Raw genomic sequence first — 6,984 nt, 5'->3', positions numbered from 1 at the left:
TCCAGTGAACAATTCAGACGCTTCTAATGATATGTCATTTGTCGAATTCTGATAAGTTGTTTAGAAGTTACGAGGGAATAGATGAACATACATACATGACCTGTAAACAACCATAACCCTCCTTTTGCTTTGCCGTAGTTGGGTAAAAATATGTTAATGCCGTACTGTATCAAATGGCCATAAAGCACCCTTAAAATTGTAGCTTTCGTCGCTTTCATCAGCCTAAAAGATGTGGTCTGCACAAAAATGTACGGCATCGTTTTTTCCTAATTTATCTATGTTAATACTATTTAAAACAACGGATAAAGTGTAGAAAACTATTATATTTCATTAATCTACGATGTTTAAACTTTAACAAAATTTCTGGTTTTGCATTTCTCTATAACTTTTTTTAGAACGGTTTCTTTTGAACGGCAATACTATAGAACAATTGAATTTTACAATATCATGTTAAAAAAAAAGTTCCCGTACAGGGTCAAATGACCTTACAGCTCTTTATATCAAGAATTCGATGAAATTAAGATGATTATTGGTATACATTTAAAAGAACAATTATTTTTTGACGGCATTGCTTTTAATAGTACTTTTGAGTGCTAGATAATGTTTTGGAACCGAAGCCGTACTTAGTCAAATGACCCCCTGGAGTGGGGAAAGAGAGGGGATTGCAACTCTCGGTTTTTTCCCCTTGTCCCCATGATTTTTGTACGGCGTTGCGGAATAATGGATTAAAAGCAGTATAGCAATAGTATGACACAGATGCCGTACATGGTCAAATGACCAAATTTACCCCCGGTAACTCTCGGAAATTAAATAAAAATTCCGACTTGGTGGACCACCATTTTTGTACGGCACTGAGCGGTTTCTTATTATTTTTAATGGATCTATCGATGGTTAAGAATGCCGTACATGGTCAAATGACCAAAATTTACCGAGTCTACCTGTACTTTTCAATTCTCATCTGCACTCAGTTGGACAGCTTACAAGTGACGGCATAGTGATGAATCTTATTATTTTTTGCTCTGCTATCGTTCTAGATATGTCCCCTGGTGGTTCATTTGACCCATATTTTTGTCCTATGCGGGCTTGTAGTCTATATGGGATCTCATTTACGAGATAAATATGAATATTCGCAAAGATTAAAATGAAGTGAGTTTGTCAATTTTGAAATCAAAACAAGGACGTTACTTGATATCGGACTTTGAATAATTACAACAACATTACTTAGCCGTCAAATTATTCATCAATATCCGGCGCCTCAATTTAACAAAAGGCTTGAAGGGAACTTGAGAAAATTCATCAAAACTTTATTGAAGTTAAAACAATACATCAAGGCGCTAAAACATCGTAATAGCCCCAAGATTGATCGCTAGCAAGCATTATCTAACGAAGGCATTGTGTCCAGCGCCGGCCTTCTCGTTCCTCTTGTAATGGCCAAGTTCGACAAATCTATACGGCTCTAATTTTATCGCTGTGTAAACGTTAATCCATTATGTCTTTTGCAATCAGATAATGTATTTCCAAAGAATTCAATGCTCTACATGCCAATGGTACTATGCTGCATTTTGTAAAATAAATAATATTATCGTAATTTCGAAGTTTCAGCACAGACCCTTCATTATCTACTCACTAAAGACTGAAACAATTTTACTCAAACTGTATTAATAACGTTTTCAAGGATGCAGAGCATAAAGAACCTCGACTCCTATAAGGAACTACCCTATTTAAAGTGACTAAACCTTTTTAAACTTTTCGTATAATTAAACGATAAATTTTATCCAACAACCGATAAAAAGAATTTCTAACTACAAAGTTTGTTTTCAACTGTCCATGTTTAAATATTGATTCGTTTTCTGGGAGTGATTCTCATTTTTTCATACCTAAATGTACAAGTTTCTGTTCGTGATCACAAAATAAAAGTTTCTGCAGAGCACTTTCCTTAATTCTTTTTTAATGCGATAAATCTGAAGTCTACTTATTACTTCCTCGTTTGATTTCATATTAAAATTGTCTTTAACGTACTGAATAAGCCTTTAATTTTACTAGCTTTTGAAATCTCGTTTCTATCTAATATTAGATTCGAACGAATGATTTAACTTCGTTACATTATATTAGCATTTCATTTCAGTGATATAGGTATGTTATCAAATGAAGCAATTAAGTCTCCGTCGACATTATAAAATGTTACCAACTTGGATTTTGTATTTATTTGTTTAAAATTGCTCTTTTTAATCTTAATTTGTTAATGGAAATAAGTATTAACTAGCATAATGTACAATTTCCTCCTGAGAATAAACTTAAGGAAACTTGGTCTAAAAAACAAGCAATGGATTGGATTGTTGAATTTGCTATATTAATCTTTAAATATTATTAGTTAGTAGTTTAGGGGTATATATATCTATATGTATTAGTAGTTTAGGGGTATTATAGAAGATGTATTTGAGTTGTACTAGTCTAGATTTTATGAAGGGTAGAGAGAGACTTTGTTTAATTAAAAAAACAAGTTCACAAAAATGCATTTTGAGATAAGAAAAAGTTTGCAATGAGCTTGGAGACTTAGCTTTAGTGTACAATACACAGCTTTTTGCCTAACTAAGAATGATTTTTTTAATATTCCTTTCCTTTATGTCTTTCTCCTTACGGGGTAAGGATTAATCGAATAGGGTAAGATTCAGCAGATCTATTTTTCTATTCAACCGTCAATGATTGGGCCCGAATCCGAGTCAGTAGGCTTCGCACGTATATCGTTCGTCTATCGCGAACTTCATACTCTGCCCATCTGCAAATTTTCGAAGTTATCCACTGGAGGACACATTTTTATAGGATCAAATTTAATCTAAGCAGTAGGGATCAGTCTCAGGAGTGCCCTGTGCGCACGTGTCTACGCGACGTGAACACGGGTTAACGATTTTTCACAGAACGTTATTACGTGTCCAGTCAGAACTTCACTAAAAACTGATGACCTATATTGGAAGGGCTTTCGATTCTCCATTAGTACAACATCATTTGACTTGTAAAACTGCACGATAAAAAATACATTTAAAATCATAGCGCTTTATTTGATGGAATGTTAGAATGTACTCTAGTGTGCGAATACCAAAAATTTTAGGCATATTTGATTTGGAATACATTCCTGGCTTAAAGTATAATACAAAATTGTGCCTATGTTGGATTTAAATATATTTAACAAACAAACAATTTCAAAGTATCAGTGAAAAGTACATGGAATGATAACTTTAAAATACAATAAAATTGTTTCCCATGAAAAACTATTTTCATTTCAGTTATCATCAAGACCTCGCACTTTCCCAAGGGCTTAGCCTGTAGCATTGTGCGAAGAAATTTTCTTAGAAAAACAATAAATTTTCCGAGAGCAATGCTCGAGTGAGTTTTGGTGTCGGCTGAGCGGGAGCACGCTCACCATAATATATTGAATTTGAAACGAACAAACTTTAACGTTCTCTTCGCCGCGTGTAAAAAGATTTTCTCTAAATGTTTACAATGCAATATTTTATTTCGCGTCAAAGAGTAACACAATAATGCCACTCCCGCTTTTATCAATCCCTTTGTCTTGGAGGGTTTTTTTCTTAAATAAGGTTATTAAATAAATGGCGTATTATTTTTCATTCTTTTGTTTTTCTTTCATTGCTACACAACGATAGGAATCGTAATATATATAAATTAAATTTGAAAGGCCTTTGAAAAAAAAATCGTATGAAAGTATTTACCTGGTGTTTTGCAAAAAAAAATTGGCGAAAAGGTGTGAACTCTTCAAAGCTTAATCTCCGACGATTTGCGAAGCAGGAAAAAAGGGTTCCCGAGGCTTAAATGCGACGGATCCTCTATATAACCAACCCGCTTTCTGTCCGCGCTTATCGTCTTTCAGTCCTATTTATTTAGTAATACCTATACAATAATATGGAATATGTCCTGATAAAAAGATTTACGAAAAGATAGGATTCGATGTGTAATCATTCATATATAAGGTTCCGTAGGTATGCAATATTATACCTACATATTCTCATATTCTATTATTTAAATTTTTCTGTATTAGGTGTAAAAAATATTAGTTAAGTAATAAGTATGCTTTATACTTAAAATGTATCCAGGCATGTTCATCAACACTAGGTATTAGGAATGATTTTATGTCAGTTTGTATGTTACGATTTAACTCAAAACGCGCTATTTTTTACGAATGAAATGAAAACAAGCTAGTAAACTATCAGATTATTAAAATACTAGATTTCCGCCTGCGGCTTCGCCCGCGTTTGCAAAGGAAAACCCGCATAGTTCCCGTTCCCGTGGGATTTCCGGGATAAAAACTATCCTATGTGTTAATCCAAGTTACCCTGTGCTAAATTTCATTGTAATCGGTTCAGTAGTTTTTACATGAAAGAGTAACAAACATCCATCCATACATCCATACATCCATACATCCATACATCCTTACAAACTTTCGCCTTTATAATATACATATATATTAGATATTAGATAGATCATGTCATTTAATTACATTTTTTCAGTATAGTTTAAGCAAACGTACACAATACAACATGTCAACAAATGCTGTATTACACATCAAAACTATTAATTAATATTACAGAAACTTGGCACATTGTTTACAAATACTCCATTAGATCAATTGCCAGCAAGTCCTTGTGATACAACTAGTTAACTGTCTACGGCGCTGGAACGTTCATATTGACGCAAATCTTATTAATCTCGTTAGCTTCGGAGTCTAATAACGTGATATTATCCTAATGTATATTTCTGTTCGTGCAATCACAAACAATGTTCGCTAATGTAACGATTGTTTTATTTGATATATTTACAAACAATCAAGTGATAAGTTCGAATAGCATGTTGATTTTCATTTATTACGAGTTAGGGTGATATAAATGTAACCAAATATTGATAAGTGATTGGAACTTAGTTAATTAAAATGAAATGTCGTAAATGTAAGCGTTTTATTTTATATTTATAGATTATTGAATCTTTTTGCTGGTGAAATAAAAATAAGCCAACCTACACGTGCGCATATAAGATTTTTTAAGAGGGGACTTAAGTGACCTTACATGCTTGAAAATCATGCGGCCAAGTAGTGAAAAGGTTAACTGAAGTATAAAATATAATGTTGTTTTTCTCTACGGATATCTACGTAACTAAAACGTAGCTCTCCAACATTCCACCGATCAAATCACAACATGCAGTCGGAAGCCTCGAATATCACTGGCTAGTTTGTGATTACAAACTTATATAGAAAGCTTCATGTTTGAAACTAAAACAATTTATTATATATTTAAGAAAAATACTTAATTAAATAAAAGATCGTGGTTAAGACAACTTAAGAAATTAAAGTCATCATAATTAAAATTATTTGCCTTAATAAGTATTTTTCCATAAAACTAGATCATGGACTAGTAAATTCTTCACATGTTTGTTCTTGTAGTAGGGGAGCCCAGGATGCTAAATGTGGATTTACTCGAGCGTCACGGGAACCTATTAGAATTGGTAGATTAGACCATAGCGAGAAAAAAAGGTCCTATGTTTTCACTTTTAGCGGTGGGGAAGGGTTTTTTGATTTTTTTTAATTTAAAAAAGAAAAAAATTGGCTTGGAAATACTCAAGCGCGTTAGATATTGATATTTTGCATGCTCCAGGACGTCACTGAAAAAAAGTATACGTTAATCTGACGATTTAAGTGGCGATTTAATCACTATGAAGAAAGGGTAAAAAATTTAAGTAATATTATTCGAGCGCGTCAGATTAATATATGGGGGGGTTAATTACAATATAAGAAGTCCCCATTTCGCTAATCTGACGATTCGAGCTCAACCTTAGGAAATTATGGATTATTCAAATTTTCCAGCGGGGCCCCTGAGCGCACCCACCAACCATAACTGCTCATATTGACTAGAGGTACTAATGAATAGCTAAGGTACCGTCCCTTATAGTAATCTGACGCGCTCGAGTAAATCCCAAAATCCCCTCTTGGGCTCCCCTACTATTGGAAATGTCAGGAAAATATTATAATGATATTGCGCCATAGAATTTACAGGTCATTTCCTCGTAATACTCGCAAATAAAATTCACATTATAACAGGTAATTGGAAACCCAGTGAAATTGTATTGGATAAAATTTATCAATTATTACTGTTATTAAATTAAATATTTTCATTCCATTATTGATTCCTGAAAGTAATAATACCAGAATAAAGCATCTTAATCATACTTATCTTGTTAATATCAAAATAAAGTAGCCACAAACAATTCTTTCAAGTGCCTCCATGAAAATTTTATTAGATTTTCCGAGGCAAGATTGCGGAAAAACTCGTACGACATTTTAATAAAACTAAATAGAATTATAGGTATACCGGATTAAACGCAACTACAATGTATATAAAATTTGAGCTTATTAAAATATACTAAAATCAATTTACAAAAAAGGTCCTGTCGAATAACGTAGGATCAATGTATTATTATTCTGCGTTATATTCAAAATCTTTGAATCCGTGAGATTTATTGTGACCAACATTACCGAAACAGATGTTCATCCAAACCAAAATATCTGAACTTATATTAAAGTATTAAGCATAAGCGTGTCATTATTTCAAGTGAAGTTATCACCTGCCATATTCTCAGCGAGTAACGCTTCGCAACAAACTTTACGTGATCACATTACCATGGAGAGTTCTAAACTTATTCAATGATATGATAAGTACAGCACATTAAACTTATATTAAAAATAACATTTGCAATAAGCGACTCGCTTTGGTAGCAAATTCCAATCTTTTTACCTTTTAAGGAAAATACGTTATTAGCAAGAGCACAAATAAAACGTTATTGTTCGGTCGATTAAATAGTAAAAGAGACATTTTTATTGGAATATTTTTTGCAATCAAATTATTTTTTGTCCTTTGACTAAAATCGTTTTATATCGGCCACACATAATATTTGATTATTAAATTAAGTTAACATAATATCCAT

The sequence above is a fragment of the Colias philodice genome, chromosome 5 (assembly GCF_061535455.1).
Source record: "Colias philodice isolate Cphi_HAF_F1 chromosome 5, ilColPhil1 Martin Lab GWU primary, whole genome shotgun sequence".
Taxonomy (NCBI): domain Eukaryota; kingdom Metazoa; phylum Arthropoda; class Insecta; order Lepidoptera; family Pieridae; genus Colias; species Colias philodice.
This window is presented reverse-complemented; position numbering follows the sequence as displayed.